The 18,811-nt window shown below is 45.0% G+C and overlaps 1 long non-coding RNA gene across 1 annotated transcript; it reads right to left on the bottom strand.

Annotated features, from left to right (window-relative positions):
- Window positions 1-608: 608 nt before the first annotated feature.
- LOC149523820 (uncharacterized) lies at window positions 609-16,442 on the bottom strand. The gene is made up of 3 exons (XR_016350446.1): window positions 15,082-16,442; window positions 11,190-11,405; window positions 609-6,231 (listed from the first exon to the last, which is right to left on the bottom strand). It is a non-coding gene; the product is annotated as an uncharacterized LOC149523820 (long non-coding RNA).
- Window positions 16,443-18,811: the final 2,369 nt, after the last annotated feature.

The following is an 18,811-nucleotide window of genomic DNA, read 5'->3' as shown; positions in this document are numbered from 1 at the left end:
ACTCCACTGATCCCAAATTCAGTGCCCCGGCATTAACTATTTTTACCCAGATGTGCAATGGCACAAGGTAAGTCTAACCCAGCCAAAGCCAGAAGAGATGTGAGCGTATCCTGGTAAACTTGGTCTAGCTTGAGCTTATCCCAGCAAGCTTGCTGTAGCAAGACTTCAGAACAACTGATAGTTTCGCTTAAAGATGTCACAGTCCATGAACACTCAAAACGACAGTTGTTAGCCGAGGTGATACCCTGAACACTTCCTAGGTCCAGCCAGGGCGAGCTGCAGCCCAGGTTCTCCTGGGGATTTGGGTTTGTCTTTTTTTAAATGGCTTGGCCACACAGCCAGCGAAGGTGGCAGCCTGTTTTTGCACTGTTGCCTCCCAATTCCCACCCTGCTCTGGAAGGGGAACATGCCCTGCATCCAGGCCCATGATGGGCGGGCGGGGGGGAGGGGAGAACATGGAGCCCAGCAATTCAGCAGCCGAGTAGAGCCCTGCACACTTTGAATTGCTACTAGAGTGCCACTCTTTGCACTCCAGGTGGTACTGATGGCTGGCAGCCCCGGCCCCACCCCTTCCACATGAGGCCCCACCCCTTCCACATGAGGCCCTGCCCCTTCCACATGAGGCCCCACCCTTTCTGGGGGCATGAAGCCGGACCCCTCCCCCACATCTTGCTCGGGGCCCATGGAAGCTGTCGGCTCTCCTGTCTGCACCAGTCCCACTGTCCAGTGCACAGCCATGGTGGAAAGTGGAACCGAGACTCCACCCACTCATCTGCCCATAGTGGAAAATAGATGCTTGGTAAGATTGGACTCCTTCCCTCCTTGCTCACTATTGCCATCACCAAAGCCTGGAAGCTCGGGACAGTGCTGATGACCGGGCCATTAAAAGTCCAGTGGGTGGTGCTGCAGGGCTAAGGCAGGCTAGTCCTTACTGGTCCTGGCATCCCAGAAGCAGCCAGCAGGTCCATGCGCTACCCCTGCCCCACGCACCAGCTCTGCATTCCCACTGGCCAGCTGAGGGGGCAGTGTCTATGGGCAAGAGCCTGTAGAATCTTTTGAGTCCTGACCCCTCCCCACCCACCTCAGTGCCAGACCCGGTGGCCACGTCTGGGGTGCAGCACAGTGCCAGGACAGGCAAGGAGCCTGACTTAGCCTTGCTGCCCGGCTACCCTGGAGCTGCCTGAGGTAAGCCTGTACCTCAAGCGCCAGCCCATCCCCAAACCTGGACCCGGCTCCTGCAATGCAAATCCTTCAGCCTCAGCTCACACCCCCACACAGAACCCCTCCCCACACCCTGAACACTTCATTCCCAGCCCTATCCCAGATCCCTCCTCCCCTCACCCACCTCAGCCTAGAGCCCCCTTCTGCACCCTAAACTCCTTGTTTCTGGCCCCGCCCCAGAGCCAGCACCCCCAGTTAGAAGTCGCACCCCCACCTGTACCACACCTCCTGCCCCAGCCTCAGTGAGGATGGAGGAGAGCTTAGTCACTGAGGTAGGGGATTGTATTCAGCATGCCTTGGAGAAGGGGTGTGGCCTCTGGGGAGGGGCGGGGCTAGGGTGTTCGGTTTTGTGCGATTAGAAAGTTGGCAACCCTAGATTGGCTGGAAACACACACACACACACACACACACACACACACCACAACCAATAGAAAAGATTACAGAAAAAAATTGTGCTTGCTGTCAGTATATTGTGTAATTTATAATCCAAAACAGAGAAATGCTGGTTTAACAGCCACATGTGCATCTTATTTTGAAAAAAGAACAAAAACCTCTGCACTCTTATTAAAGATGCCACCAAGGGAGGATTAGCTACAAATTAGCGGTGTGTACTGTAGACTGAGAACCGAGAGAGTTTTTGTAACACAATAACAGGGCTTAGATTAGGAGACTGACCAAATAAAGAAGTTTAGTATCTAAGACCTGGTCATTCTGAACCTAACAAAGCATTCACATTTTTTTTTTTAACATAAACTACAGTAGGTGAAGGAGAGGCCTTGCAGACGTTCACTGCAAAGTCCACTCTTGCAGGGTTTGAGGGGAACTATTACTGAATTACAATTTCCGAAGCGCCGAGCCACCCAATGCTATGCAATTTATTTATGTCATTGCTCATTTTGCAACACAAAACAGCACAGCAGAAGACGACTCATGCAAGTGCTCACAAGACGAGACCTTGGACCGCAGCTATAGAAAGATAACTTTTCATTTTGTAGTTTTATCCATGGGGGGAAGGGTATACAGACATTTTCTATCGGGCATCTTTTGACATGCAGTGCATTCATGAGCAAGCTTAACCGCAAGAATGGTTGATTCACTGTGACATGGTAAACTCACCTGCCTGCCTGCTTCCCTTACAAGGGCCTTTGTGGGCTCTAGAGGAAAAATCAGGCATGATTTTCTTCATATCCTCTCTCTCCCATTTTCTCCCAAACTTTCTTCCCTCCCTTCTGAGAAAAGAAGGGTGACCCTCCCCCGCCATTAGAGACTGGATTTTAATAGGGGACATTTAAAAAGGCTAGTGGAAATGTATTGAATGATCCACCCTCATTCCGAAGATCAGTCTGACTTTGAAAGCAGACATATTCCTAAATTTGGAAATTTTCCAATTTGACCAAATTTTTAAAAAAAATGAAAAATTGTTGGTTTTGCCCAGTTGCTGCAGCACCTTATGCCCTTTTCCCATGACAAGAGGAGGAAAAGGAGGGGAGAGGGAAAAAAATGGAAATTTTCAGTAAGAGCTCTCATGAAAAGGCTTAAACACGTAGGGAAATGGTCCTTTTCTAAAGCAGTGGCACAGGAAGCAGGTGGGAAAACAGAAAACCCTGCAACCAGGTTACTTTTGGAAGTTAGTGAACGACAGTACATATTATGTTATTGTCAATTCCTCTGTCGAAAAGAGGAGCACAGAGCGATTAGAGATTTGCAACCAAAAACCACACAGGCACTTTTCAGGCATAATGGCCTCTAAGCTTGATCTTAAAATGTGTGCATGTTTGCATAGTCAAATTCCCTTTGGTCAGAGGCGGTTTTAAGGAAGAAGCTGGCATGCCTGGAACTTATCTTTTGTTTACAGTTAGATAAACGGGAAAAAGAAAGTCCCCCTGGCAGTGCAAAACTGTTGGCTTGCAGCACCCCCTGCTGGATTCCACAACAGTGCAACAGGAGGATGTGATGGCTCACATGCACTTGTGCATGTTTTGTCACCGATTTAAGGCCAGAAAGGACCATTATGTCACCTAGGCTGATCTCAGTCCATGGAACGTCTTCAGGTACCGATACCAATTGTTTGGGCTTGGTTAAAGCACATTTTCCAGAAGACTTCATAGATGGAGAACCCTCCTTCCCCATGGCAAGAGTTAATCGCTGTCACTGGCAAAAATATGGGCCTATGTATTCATCTGGCTTTAACAGCCAGCCAATGGTGGTTGATATGCCTTTCTTCACCAGATTAAAAAGCCCATTCAGACTCAGTTGTCTCTCCCCATAGAAGGCCTTGCACATCAAATTCAGATGACCTCCGACTCTTTTTGTGATAAAGCTAATCTGTTGAGTTTAAGTCTTTCGCTCTAAGGCATATTGTATAGCCCTGATCCCATTCTGATGGATCCTTTCGGCACTGTCTCCAATATTTCAGTGTCCTTTTAAAAATGCAGGCACCAATCTGCATGCAATATTCCTCTCTTGGTCTCACTGATGATATATACAAAAGTGCAAACACATCCATACTTCTCCTTACTGCTGGTTTTATACAGCGAAGGGCTGCATGGGTCTTCTTCAGCAACGGCAATGGAAAATAGTTCCACACAGTTGTGGAAATTTCCTCAGCAGAACCAAAATCCCTCATGTAGGAGGGTTCCTGCCCTCAGCAAAACAGTCAGTGAACGTATCAGCACTTAAAACATTATCTATAGTGTCTGATGTTTCCCCTTTTTCACAAAGCAGTCCACAAATGGGCTGAAATGGCAGTAAGAGAGGTTTAGGTTGAACATTAGGAAAAACTTCCTGTCGGGGTGGTGAAACACGAATAAATTGCCTAGGGAGGTTGTGGAATCTCCATCACTGGAGATATTTAAGAACAGGTTGGCCAGACATCTAGATGGTGTTTGGTCCTGCTGTGAGGGCAGGGGACTGGACTTGATGACCTCTCGAGGTCCCTTCCAGTTCTAGCGTGTTATGATTCTATAACTCAGAGAATAATATCATGGTATTTTTCTATTACAGAGCACCTTAAAGATGGGAGCGCACCTTCTGGTCACAGCAATTCTCCACATGGTGCCCATCAACATGTTGTCTCTAAGGAGACTGTTCCTTCAAACAAAGCCTCTTTTATCTCACCCTCTGTCTCTACCTGACATTCTGGATGGGAGCAAAGCAGCATCTGCATTAGGAGACTTCTTTCTTTCTGCTAGCGCCTCAGCATCCTGTCTTTGAAAGGCCTCAGAGAGACGACGGAGAGGAAGATTAACTTTAGACCTCAGAACTAGATCCATCCAGCCATCCTCTCACTGGATCAAGACCAAAGCAGACAACCCAAAAACAGATGAGCAGAAAGCACATTTTTTACAGGCTCCCTGAAGCACCCCCCATCTACCAGAAGAAATCTGAACTTCGAGTTCAAGAAAATATTTGGCTAAATTGTAACAGCAAACCTGCCTGCCCATTCATCCATTTATAAGACGTTTGTGTGCCCTTCAAGGGAACAGAATTGCGTCTCCTCAGAAGGAACGGTAATCCATTTTCAACTTGCAAGTCAGCACAACAGGGTTTCAGTGAATGCGCTTCAAAAAATAATTAAGCTTCAGTGTATCATCATATCCTTTCCTTTGCAGTTAGATAATTAATACGGTGCACACTCGCTGAAGTGGCTTAACATGACACTCATAAATATATGGCCTAGCCCTTAACAGATGGTAGAGTTCAGTTAGTCAACACCCCCCCAACCGGATCAACGGCTGAAACGGGCAACCGCTGTGAAGTGGGGCTCATGACTAATCATCGGTATTACCATAGAAACCAGGTCCCTGCAACAGTTCTTATTACAGGCATGTGTTATAGGGCTGCAGAAAAAACAGAATTAGGAATAAAGACGATCTTGCTTTAAATAGTTGCTGATGCCAGGAAGAGCAGCTCTGTCACTTCCTTAATACAGTGTGCCGCCGCTGCAGCCATTGGCAACGTTTCAGAGAGAAGAACACGTCGGGAGACATCTCACTGGTGACAAATCACCAAGAACAAGGCATTCTAATTTTGTCAAGAACATGGAACAGGATTACAGCCCAGTGGCCTCCTCTCTGCTTGCCTGCTATCTTCTCCAAACTCCATCTCAGTCAGAGCTGAAAGTTGAGACCTCCTATGGGATGTTCTCCCAACACGCTGCAATTTGTAGCCCACAACTTGTAGTTCCCAAGGCTAATGCACACTGGGCCTTAGGCTACGTTATGGAAACCATCTCAAACCAGGAGATGCAGCACTGCTTCCCCCAGCTCTAGTTCCAGCACCTATATGTCCATGACTTGTATATCTCCTCAGCAAGAACGATATGTTGAAGTCCAGGGCTGGACCTAATCAACTGGCGGCTCCGGCCTGCTCGGCTTGCCCGTAGCATTGCCAGATGGTTTAAAAAAAAATACTGGAGAAAAATGTGTCAAGCGAAAGAAAAAAAAAAACCCCACCACGTAAAATTTGTCAAGCAACAACAAAAAGGGGGTCAGGGAGTAACCAGGGAAACCTGGGGGGAGGATTTGGGAGGTCGGGCCAAAATGCGGTCACTGCCCGCCTGTAAGACTGGTTCTGTCAGTAGCTCCTTGAAAATGGCTGCCCCAGGTCTCTGCCCAGCTCTCCTGACTCTAAGACCGGCTCTGCTAAAATCCAAAAGGCAGGTCACTACCTCACCCGTTCGTTCCTCAGGTAAGTCTGGGAAAGTATCAAAGAGATGCTATAGCTTTAAACATTAAGTCCTCAGGAGTGCCAGCATTAAGGCCTTGACTACACTTACCTGCACTGCCGATCTACTTCAGCTACACAAATAGCGTAGCCGAAGACAACATACTCACTGTGGCGTCTTGTGCGCATGAAAGTCAGTGGGAACTGTCTTTATCATGGTGGAGTATCGACATCAATAGGAGGACTCTCAGAGGCTGATTTATTGTGTCAACGGCAGACGCGATTAATCGACAGCTGGTGGATCAATCACTGCAATGTCGATCCCCAGAGTGGTGTACACATGGCCTAAATGTTCAAAAGGAACAATCATGTTAGGCCACAAAAAATGTAAGAGACTGGTTATAAAAGCCATTAGCTTAAAAAAATGATAAAAAAAACACACATGAGATGTAAAAAGTGATCCATAATGGGTTCTTTTTATTTCACTTCTGGTTTAGGAGCATATAAGGGGTGACAGTTTCAAGTTTTTCTCCACAAACACAAGGGCTTTTAAAAAGAAAGAAAGCAGAGGCTTGAAGAACTAAATATCATGAGCAAAAAGTCCTTCCTATCCTGTATTAGTTACCAAGTTCCTGGCAACCTTCAAAGAGAACACACCAAAATAGAAGCTAGAAGAGTACAAACCTTTTAGCAAGTCCTTATCCTGGTGATGTCTGCAGATAAGGGAGCATACAGTTGCTATCAAAATAATGACACATAAAGCCAGTTAGAAATACCCTACAGTGTATCAAGCATTCATGACTACAGGATCTTTTTCTCGAGTATCATTGTGTACAGAGAGAAAACAAATTTTGAGGGTGTTGAATGGACTGGAGGTAAGTATTTCAACCCCAGAAAAAAGAGAATTAGTGCTAAAAAGACAAAGATCAGAGAGATGAATGGTATTTTCTATAGGAGAGGTTGCATCTAGGTTTGAGATTCAGGAGTCAAGAAGGGTCACCCAACAAGCAAAGATTGCAATTTTGCTTTGACTTCACTTTATAAACCAGTTTGCCTTTAAAAGTATTTTATTTAGCATTACAGCAAGAGAAAATAAACACCAAGCAATGCAGAGTGGCTCTAGAGGAATTAAATTTAAGAGACAGACAAATGCCCAAAAACACAACTCTCAGCTTAGAAGATGATCTAGAAGCTAAAATCAAACTCAAGTACTAAGCACTGCCCTTAGTCTGAAAACTTCCTGGAAATGCCTAAAATATTCACTTACGCTGTGCCTAGACTACATCCCTCTGTTGGCAGAGGGATGTAAATGAGGCACTTCGACAGTGCAAATGAAGCGGGGATTTAAATATCCCATGCTTCATTTGCATAATCATGTCTTGACACTCGTTCGAACAAGTGCCATTTCGAAAGTAAAACCGCAGTCTAGACGTGGTTCTTTCGAAAATGGCAGGCTTTTTCAAAAGATCCTGTACTCCTCAAAAAATGAAGCGTACGGGAACTTTTGAAAAAACCTGCTGTTTTTGAAAGAACTGCGTCTAGACCGTGGTTTTACCTTCGAAATGGCACTTGCTCGAAAGAGTGCCAGGACGCGATTATGCAAATGAAGCATGGGATATTTAAATCCCTGCTTCATTTGCACTTTCGAAGTGCCTCATTTACATCCCTCTGCTGACAGAGGGATGTAGGCTAGGTGTACCCATATGTGCATGAAGTGTTGTAGCCATTTTGGTCCCAGGATATCAGAGAGACAAGAGGGATGAGAGGAGATATTTTATTGGACCAAATGCTGCTGGTGAGAGAGAGAAGCTTTGGCGCTTACAGAGAGCTCTTCCTGGGGACTTCTTTGTAAACTCAAACGCTTGTCTCTCTTACCAACAGAAGGGCTGCATCTAGACTGGCAAGTTTTTCCACAAAAGCAGCTGCTTTTGTGGAAAAACTTGCCAGCTGTCTACACTGGCCGCTTGAATTTCTGCAAGAACACCGACGATCTCATGTAAGATTGTCAGTGTTCTTGCGGAAATCCTATGCTGCTCCCGTTTGGGCAAAAGCCCTCTTGCGCAAATGCTTTTGCACAGGAGGGCCAGTGTAGACAACGTGGTATTTTTTGCGCAAAAAAGCCCCGATCATGAAAATGGCGATTGGGGCTTTCTTGCGCAAAACTGCATCTAGATTGGCACGGATGCTTTTCCACAAAAAGTGCTTTTGCGAATAAGCGTCCGTACCAATCTAGACGCTCTTTTCCGCAAATGCTTTTAACGGAAAAACTTTTCCGTTCAAAGCATTTGCAGAAAATCATGCCTGTCTAGACGTAGCCAAGCTGTCCAGTAAAAGATAATACTCACCAATCTTGTCTAAAATAATCACATCAATCAGTCAATAATAAAACGCCTAGCTCTTTTGTCAGCCATTCGTTATAGCCTGGCTATTATCAGATACGAGTTAGAACCGGTTCAATAACCTTGTGTATTGTTGCAATATTAAATGGCAAATGTTACCAAATGAGCGTGGGCAGGAGAGACATGATAAAGAATGTAACCGGAATGAGTAAACGCAGATAGTTATGAGTTGTAGATGAAACACTGCTGCATACCTGGACAAATTCTAAGACAGATGGTCTTGTGATATCGTCCTGGTACTTTTTGCAAGTCAATGGTATGAATCTTGGCTTCTTAACATTACCTAAACTCCTCCTAGTTTCAGCTGCATCCAGTATCCTTCTCTGTTTCCTCTCCTACGCTGTGTAATGTTATTGTATGCCTTGCACGGCAGAAGTGGCAGGATTTGAGTTGTGAGTGAATTGATTCTGTATCATGTTTGTCAAGTGCTGACGGATCATTTAGGATGGAAGGCGCTCTCTACAAGCAAACAGATTATTAATATGTATAGCGCACTGCAGCCAAATGACGGCTACTGAGAGGCAAATACAATGCTGTGAAATATGCATATAAGCAATAGTTTAGGGTCTAATTCAGCTCCCATTGGCCTTCAACAGGAGTCTTTCCAGTGACAGTAATGGAAGGTGATTTGGGCATTTAGTGAAGGTAATGGGATTTTCACTAAGTAAAGGCACGTAGCACACATACAATTTCAAGCACTGAGAGTGGATCCCAACAAGTCACTGACAAGGAAAATCCTGTGAGTGGCAATGAAAAGTGGAAACAAAGAGGAAAAGGAAAAGGAAAGAATCCGCAGCGACTGACCAGAGGTGCTAGGAAAGTTGAATTCTACCTGGACAAGTCGGGAAGCTGGCTTCCACGTGGCTGGGCATGTTGCAGATCAATAGAGTTGAAGGGGAAGAACTTTGATCAACTTGAGTCGATAGAATTGAAGGCGAGGAACTTGGATAAACCTTGTTGCATCCAAAGTCAGAGATGTAAAGGAAAAAAGTGCAACGCACAGTGTTTGTGCCTTGGGGCTCTTTTGCCTGGCTCCTGTCTAACAGATACGCATTATAGAAGTGGCATGTTCCAGTAGCTAGTTCAGTGGATTGGGATTCGGAAAACCTGAGTGCTAAGCCTACCTCTGTTGCCTTAAGTCCCTTCTTGATGCCTTCCTTGACCCTTTCATCCTTTATCTTGTCGTCTTTGATTGCAAGCTGGCTGGGACAGGGGCCATCTCTCACAATGTGCACGTGTCAGTACAACAGCACTCCAAATCTCTGTTGCGGCCTCCAGCCAGTTCAATAATACAACTATTGATAGTTATGGTCCAAAGCAAGTCTAAAACAAGATGTGCCACTCTTGCCTCTATAAGAGCATTTTATGTTATTGGGGGGAGGGGAGGAGACATTATAACCTCCTCCCATCTCTCTAAAAATTAGAAAAATTTCCTCTGTGTTTTTAATGTCTTTTGTCAGTAGCAACAAAAGGGCCAGATTTCTTTTTCCAATAAAAAATGTGAAAAAAAAGAACTCAAGTGGCCAGATCCTCAACTAGTATAAATAAGCTCCAAAGGAGTCCAATGTTATTTACACCAACTGACAATCTCGTCCTTAATCTCTGGAAAAATTTTCAGCTACAACAACAGCAAGTAAATAACTATGAAACAACAGAAATTAAAGGGACAAAGAAAAATAATTCAATGTTACGATGAAGTGACTTTACCAAAAACGGTCTATTCCTCACTCACTCACAACCAAACATTTACTCAGAGGAGGTCCCTAGAATTGTAGCTCAATTATTACAACTGAGGTATGAATTAGCCACAAACTAGAAACGGTTTACTATTTCACTTTCCTTAAGGCATCCTTCAAATTTTTTTTTTAAACACGGTTGCTTGTCAATTTTCAGAGCAGCCTGGGGAAGTGGGCAATCATTACATCCATTTTACAGATGGGCAAACTGATGCACAGAATGATTATCTGACTTCCCGGAGGCCTAAGGAAGATAATCTCAGAGGACAGAGCCTTGAGTTCCTGACTCTCCTGCTGTCTGATAAAGTTCTTTCCCTTAAGCTAAAGAAAACACAGCAATATCATATGTTTGGTGAAGACTACAAGTAGCAATCCTGTGGCACCTTAGGGTACGTCTGCACAGCAGTTTTATTTTGGAATAACTGACGTCTACTCTACAAGCAGATATTTCAACATAATGTTGAAATAATGTCGAGTTGGAGGACTTTTTACTCCGACTCCTGTAACCATCATTTTACGAGAAGCAAGGGAAGTTGGAGAAAGAGTGTTCTTCCTTCGACTTCCTGCTGTTTAGACAGCACCAAAAAGCAAAATAAACTATGTAGACTTAAGCTACGCAATTGATGTAGCTGAAGTTGCGTAGCTTATTTCGGCTTTAGCCCTGCTGTGTAGATGTGCCCTTAGGGACGAACAAATAAATTATATCATGAGCTTTTGTGGGTAAAACTCACTTCATCAGGGTTTTACCCACGGAAGCTCATGATACATTATATTTGTTAGTCTCTAAGGTGCTACAGGACTGCTAGTTATTTTTAAAAGTTACAGACTAACGCAGCTCCCTCTCCGAGACTATAAAATTTGTTGGCAGACATGATTTTCAGCTTAACATCCATACTTCTATCACCTGGGATCTGGGTGATCAGATGTGACAATAAGAGGAGATGGGGTTTGTTTTTACAAACCAAATAAAAAGATGAATATTTAAACAACGTAGGGAAAATGCTAAGGCTGCCAAAAATGCGTTTTAGACATTAAGCAATTTATTTTCAATTTCTCTGGCTGACAAAATGAAAACTGGCTAATTCTTGAAATCATCTCATCTGAGATGTTTTATCTAGCACCTGCTGAACCTTATTAATGCATTGGAATCTAGAACTGATTCACCCACCTCTGTACAAAAGGTACAAAACATCATATTGTAACCATGTCAGATTGAGGTCCTCAGGAACGTTCAGTTGACGAGGAAGCTGCAGGAAGAGCAAACTCCTGTGTACTTGTAACTCAGCACATGTTGCGCTTCGACTCCCAGGCAAACAGTGTGCTCCATCAGACCCAGTTGTTGTTAGCCTCAGAAACATTTATAATGGCTGGCAATTAGCGGTTCCTAAATAAGAATTTAATGTAGATTAAGATACAATTGCATGTCAATTTATTTAAATACAGATTGATTATTTCAAATGTGTTTGGAGAAGATTAACAACTCATGTATGCAGTATAAACACAGGGCTAATTACAAAGTCAAGCTGCCTCTATTAATGTTTCTAATGATTCATTTGTATTCAAACAACATACAAATAATCAGCTTACTAAGGCTTGCATGTTAGTGATGACTGACGGGGGGCTGAGTGCTCTGTTCGTAAGGCAATCCTCTGGCTTGCAAATGCATAAAGAAAGAGCTGCAGGAATGAGCCTTGTTCCCTGAATGAAACCACTGAGGCAAAGCTCAGTCCTAGCGGGTGACAGAAGGGGAAAAGGAGAAAAACCTCAAGGTAAAGGCTAAAAAACCAGAAGGCAAATGCAAAGACCAACATTGGCTCATCCAAGTCTCAAGATTTGGTGTTGACTCATGAGTTTGGAGCGCCCGAGACTGGCAATATTCCCAGCCGTTTTGAGCAGCTGATGGTTCCCTCTAGGCGCCCTACACCCCTGGTAGAGTGAGGAGACTTCACGCACTCCCCTGCCCCCAGGCCAACCAAGACCTGGGGTTGAGGGTCTATGTTCAAAACGGCTGATGGCTCCCAGTGAATGACTGCACATTTCTCCACCCCTGGATCTCGACTGACCCAAGGGCAGGGGTGCAGCAGGGTAGCCGCGGGCCAGATCTAACAGCTGGGTGGGCCAAATCCGGCCTACAAGCTGTCTCTTGCCCACCCCTACCTTAACGCCAGCCCTGGCTTTTATATGAAGAGGAACAGTTGTTGTGACACAGGAGCTCAGAAAACAAACTTTGAGAACCCCTGTCACAGCAGTGAGCATCCTGTGGTCAGTGCTCTCTGCAGGCTCGTGTTGAAGTAGGCAGTGCGGGAAGTGTCCCTGCAGCCCTCTTCAGCAGCAGTAGTAGGTATGGAATTTGTCCTCAAAATACCACATCAAAACCACTAATGGTGCTGGGGTCCTATGGAACAAGGGCTCATTATGGTTACATTGCTTAATGAGCACCAGCTGCCTTTCCCCCGCCACGCTCAACCGGCTGGGCCAAGAGGCACATTTTTCAAGGTGTCAGTGTCTCTCCGGGGGGGTACAGTATCAGAAGATGCTTCAGGACTTAATTGGAGCAAGTGAATCTTTCAGCAGAATGCACGTTCCACTTCCTCACGCAAGCTTGGGCTCCGTTCCAGTTCTCTCCTTGGATGCAGAAAAATTGCTTGTTACGGAAAGATAGCTTCCCAGGGCTCAGCTGCCAGGGCCAAGGATGCAGTGCGATTTCACATGGAAAGGGGCAAGCTGAACGCTAGAGGAGAAACAAACAAATCTGCTCTTCGGAAGTTTTCCCAGCAGAAAATGCTGAGGAGACAGAATGGGAATTGTGTTAGGGGAACACGGCGATTCCATCCAAACTTTCCATGGAAACCAGCCAGGTTCCAATCAGATCTCCTAGCTAGCCTGCTGGCGTCCTGCACTGATGACCCTGGGTTTCAAGGCTCCCACAGTTCTTGACTAGTGACCCAGTCTCTTAGGGCTGACTCCTTGCACTGCCTCCCTGCTGGTGGATGGGCTGCCCAATTCACTATCTGCCTGGCTGACTTGCTGGCTGGGCAGCCAGGGAACTGTCTCAGAAAACTTTCAAACAAAAAAATCCCTCCGTATTTTTCTGAAACAGGATTCTTTTTTTAATCTACTCCCTGGGAAATGTCACAGTTTGCGACTTTTCATTCTGAATCAGAATGATGTATTTTTCAGAAAAGCAAGATTCCCTAAGGACCGGAAATCCCAGTTCCCACTCAGCTCTATTGACGGGTTTCCATGAGGGACAGCAGATTGGCACCTCGATCATCCAGTGACCCCAGTGTTTGTGTGGCAGGCTTCCTTCTTCAGATGTAACTTACTAATCAGAGAATTATAGACTATTAGAACTAAGAGGTCATCAAGTCCAGTTCCCTGCCCTCATGGAAGGACCAAGCACCATCTAGATCAGGGATGGGCAATAATTTTTGGTGGGAGGCCGCTCCAAGATTTTGCTAAGTGGTCAAGGGCTGCACTTTTCTGTGGAGGGGGTGAGGGTCTAGGATGGAGGCTGGGTACAGAAGGGCACACGGAGTAAAGGACTGGGGTGCAGGAAATGGGCTGGGGTCTGAGAGGGTGTTTGGGTGAAGGAGGGGTTGTGATTGGGGCAGGGGGTGCAGAGGGTTTGGCTGGTGACCTGGGGGAGGGAGTTAGGGTGCAGGAGGGGCAGAGGTGCCACAGGCAGGCTCTGGCTGGGAGGTGCTTACCTAAACATCTCCTGGCCAGCAGCACCCCCAAGACAGGCTGGGCTCCCTGCCTGCTGCAGCCCTAGACCAATTGGAAAAACAGGCTGTTCCATCCACAGGGCTCTCAGCTCTGGGTGGGGGAAGAGGCTTGCCCTGCCCCCAGGCTCCCAGGCCAATCTTTCAGCTCTGATTGGCTGGCTGTTTCCAGCCAATTGGAGCTGAGAGATTACCTGAGGTCAGTTTTAATTGGCCAGTTGTTTCTGACCAATAGCAGCAGAGCACTGGGCTGGGGGTGGGGAGATCACACAAAGCTTCCCCCCTCCCTACAGAGCAGAGGAACATTGGGACTGCACTTTAAACCACTGGCAGCTGTGTGCCTGTGGGTCCCAGGAGGGTGGTCCATGGGCCAGATCCAGCCCTTGGGCCATATTTTGTTCAGCCTTGATCCTTGACAGCTGTTTTTCTAACTCGCTCTTAAACAGCTCCAATGATGGAGATTCCACAACCTCCCTAGGCAATTTATTCCAGTGCTGAACCACCCTGACAGTTATGATTTTTCCTAATGTCCAACCTAAACCTCCCTTGCCGCAGTTTAAGCCCATTGCTTCTTGTCCTATCCTCAGAGGTTATGGAGAATAATTTTTCTCCATCCTCTTTGTAACAACCCTTTAAGTATTTGAAAGCTGCTATCATGTCCTCTCTCAGGGTGTGTCTACACTTGCAGCCTATTTCGAAATAGGGCTGCAAATGTAGGCATTCGAAATTGCAAATCAAGCCCAGGATTTAAATATCCTGCGCTTGATTTGCATGTTGCCATCCGTTTTTGAAATTTACAAGCCTGAAGTAACTGCCCGCGTCAACACGTGGCAGTGAAATGGTATTTCGAAATAAAACCCTATTTCAAACTACCTGTTAAACCTCATTGCAGGAGGAAGAACAGGTAGTTCGAAATAGGGCTTTATTTCGAAATACCATTTCACTGCCGCATGTAGACGCGGGCAGTTACTTCAGGCTTGTAAATTTAAAAAATGGCAACCAGATGGGAACATGCAAATCAAGCGTGGGATATTTAAATCCTGGGCTTGATTTGCAATTTTGGATGCCTACATTTGCAGCCCTATTTCGAAATAGGCTGCAAGTGTAGACATACCCTCAGACTTCTCTTTTCCAGACTAAACAAATCCAATTCTTTCAGTCTTCCCTTATGGGTCATGGTTTCTAGACCTTTAATCATTTTTGTGGCTCTTCTCTGAAACTTCTCCAATTGCTCCACATCTTTCCTGAAATGTGGTGCCTAGAACTAGACACAACACTCCGAGACTTAATCAGTGCAGAATATTACAACTACATCAGCACTAGAGGAATGCTCACTTCGAATACTCAGAAGATCCTTGATGTCATCAATGCAGATAGTCTCACCACCAACGCAGGGTGCAACTTTTCCACACCATCCTCGTTTGCACAATTGTCGTCCATGCTCTTCCATGGATCCTCCTTAAAGGATCCATCCAACGTGCTGGAGGCCTTCCTCTTGTTTTTTTCTTGTCTCATGGATACCAATGGAGTAAATGTGCTGTCCATCTGCTGTGTGTCAGTCTTGCTACATGGCCAGCCCATCTCCTTTTCCGGTCATACATAACTTGGATGATATCATTGACACCGCTTCTCGTGCACAAATCGTCAATTGTAACATGCTGTAGCCTACTTACACCCACCATGCATCTCTCCATTACTCTTTGGGTGATTGACACCTTTGATTCTTCTGTAAGTGTCATATTACAGGTTTTGCAGTCAGACAGAGTTACCAGAAGAGATGGGCTTTTGCAGCAATGGGAAGTTTGGAATCAGCAAAAACACTGTGCGGATTCCCAAAGGCAATCCAACCCGACCTCCTCCTCCTGCTGAACTCCAGGCCCAACTCACAGTCCATCTGCAACACTTGTCCAAGATGTACATGTTGATCCACCAGCTCATTGGACTGTCCATCCAGCTGTATGACATACTCTGAATAATATGCATTTTTCATCCACTTCGTTTTTCCAGTGTGGATAGTTGGGCCAATCTCCCTCGCTTTCTTATCGATGTCTTTTAATAGGATTTGCACTGTTTCGAGTTTTGACTCAATCGCATCAAAACTGAAGGAATCTTAAGAATAATAATATTAAAACAGCTCTTATGGACGATAAGGCCATTGTGGAGAATATAAATGAATTTTTTGCATTGGTCTTCATTGCACCAGATGTGAGGGAGAGTCCCATGCGTAAATTATTCTTTTGAGGTGAGCAATCTGAGGATCTGTCCTGAACTGAGGTGTCAGTCCAGGTTGTCTGGGAATAAATTAATAAATTGAACAGTGATAAGTCACCAAGACCAGATGATATTCACCCAAGATTTCTAAAGAAACTCAAGTACGAAACCGTGGAACTGCTAACTATGCTATGTAACTAAATCAACTTCGTTAGCAGATGATTATGGAATAGCTAATGTGATGCTAATTTTAAAAAAAACTTTCTAGAAGTGATCCTGGAAATGACAGGCTGGTACGCCTAACTTCACTACTAGTCAAACTAGTTGAAATGTTAGTAGTAAAGGACAGAATTATCAGACACATTGATTAACACAATTTTTGGGGAAAGTCAGCAAATAAATTGAAAGCATCCCTCACTAATTAGAATGCTTTGAGAAGATCAACAGATGAGGAACAAGGATTTCCAGTGAATATAATAGAGATGTAGCCGTGTTAGTCTGGTCTTGCTGAAACAAAAGACAGGACTATGCCACACTTTAAAGACTAACAAGATGGTTTATTAGGTGATGAGTTTTCACGGGCCAGACCCACAGATCCGAGGAAGTGGGTCTGGCCCACGAAAGCTCATCACCTAATAAACCAATTTGTTAGTCTTTAAAGCGCTGCATAGTCCTGTCTTTTGTTCCAGTGAATATAGTGCGCTCAAATGTTCAGAAAGCTTTCTGGTCCTTTGGTCCTCCACCAAAGGCTCTTAAGAAAAGTAAACTGACATGGGATAAGAAGGAAGGTCTTCTCACAGACTGACAACTGGTTAAAAGAAAACAAAGGGTAGGAAAAAATGAGTCCGTTTTCAGTATGGAGAGAAGTAAGTAGAAGTGCCCACCCTCCCAGGAATCTATACTGCAGCTAGTGTTGTTCAACATATTCATAAATGATTTTGAAAACAGAGACAAACAGCACAGTGGCAAAATTTGCAGATCTAAAATTGTTGACCGTCTAAACCTGTCCCGAGACCTCCATGAGGGTTGCAGCCACAAGTTGGAGAATCACTGATCTAGAGGAGTTTAGAACCCCTGAAAGAGTTCTGTGTACCCCTTACCCCGTGTACCTCTGGGTACGAACCACTGCTCTGGCTAAAGTCTAGAAAATGAAGCCTTTGTTTATTCAAACAGGCAATGTGTGGGCCATGTCATGGCTCCTTCCCCACTCTGGCATGATAAATGCAGAAGTGGGGGCCAGCAAGTGTACCCCAAAGCCTTATCTACCAGGCTTTGGTATAAAACTTCCCCCCAAGATCTTAAAAACCTAGATCTTGGGAATAAAACTTCCACTGCCACCACCCAAATGTTGATAAAGAAATCAGGGGAAAGATCATTTGGGAAATCTTACCCCTAAAACAAAAATCAGGGCACATCATTAACCACTGCCAGGTTAATAAAAAGAAAAGAAAGAACTTTTATTATTACAACAATATTCCTGTTGCAAGCATAATGACTAGATAGCAGGGTAACAAAATATACTCATGGAGAAACTCCATGGGCCTAGAACTTAGTTACAAAGAAAAGCCAAAACATCTTTAAGCAGTGCCAGATCTCAGATCCCATACCCAACCCTTAAAACAATAAAACCTAATGAAACTACCTAAACTTTACCCTACTTACAGAAAATGAAGAATGGTGTCTTGGAGAGAGAGAGAGACATGCTTGTCCCTCTCTGTAGCTGCAGAGAACTCTCTCAGAGAGACAAAAGGGAAGAAAAGAAAAAAAACCCAAATTCCTTTGTCCCAGTTTGAAAAGTCCCACCTACATTCCTATTGGTCACTCTACCTGGCTAGGTGTAGTTAACCCCTTAATCTCCAGGCTGCTGGCTAACCCTCAGGCCACAGCACAGTAAAGTCTCCAGGATCCTCTGCCAGCATGTCTCCCCCTCTAGAGGTGGAAGGCTAAGTCCATTTACATGGCCATTCAATCCATAGCCTCTCTGTTGTGGCTGCTCTGAAGAGGCGGTGACTCTGGAGAAGGAAAGACTTGTCCATCAGGCACTGCACTGAGATCACTAACCTCCTTCCACAGCCTAGTAGCTTTCATTCACAACCAACCTGGACTGGATTGTGACACCAGACCTACAGATAAACAGTTTTAATTCCTACCATCGTCCCTTGAGCTATCCGGTCCCCTCTCTCTGAAGTTAGATGCTCAACCATCAGGAATTTCTACCCAACGTAAAATATGTCTCCATTTAACCCAGGCAGTAATCGATAGTGAAACATATTGCTGTGCTGTAGATTCATCTATAGACATCACAGTGGGACTGTCACGCTGCCGGGATAATGTCTGCAATGTACATCATGTCTTTGCCAACTCAGAACCACTAGTGAAGAGACGTATGCCTCACACACAGCTGCTCGCTCCCATACCCCCAGCTACTGCCCGGAGACAAGAGAATCTAGAAGGAAGGAAATTTTGGGCTTCTTGCATTGACTTGCTAGCAGCCCTTATGGGCTAATCCCCACTGTTTGCCACTGGTTTACTGTGCACCCTGGGCAAATCACTTAACATCTCTGGCTCAGTTTCCCTTTTTGTCAAAGGGTAAGTAGAAACGTTGCTGGTCTTTCAGAGCTATTGGGCAGGTTAATGTTAACTGTACATTCTGGTTTTAGATAGGATATCTCCAGAATGTCATGACATTTGAAATGTGTTTTGGGTCTGGGGAGGAAGGTAATTTCATTCATCAGAATATTCGTTTTTTTTTTATAGAACTATCCAATGTCAGCTCCTGAACCACGGCTCTTCCTAATAAAACTAGGGCTGCATTTAGGAATGAACAGTCCAGCGGAACGAGCGATCAGTGTAA

This window comes from Pelodiscus sinensis, chromosome 11 (genome assembly GCF_052426305.1).
Source record: "Pelodiscus sinensis isolate ZL-2025 chromosome 11, ASM5242630v1, whole genome shotgun sequence".
NCBI classification, from domain to species: domain Eukaryota; kingdom Metazoa; phylum Chordata; order Testudines; family Trionychidae; genus Pelodiscus; species Pelodiscus sinensis.
This window is presented reverse-complemented; position numbering and strand designations above follow the sequence as displayed.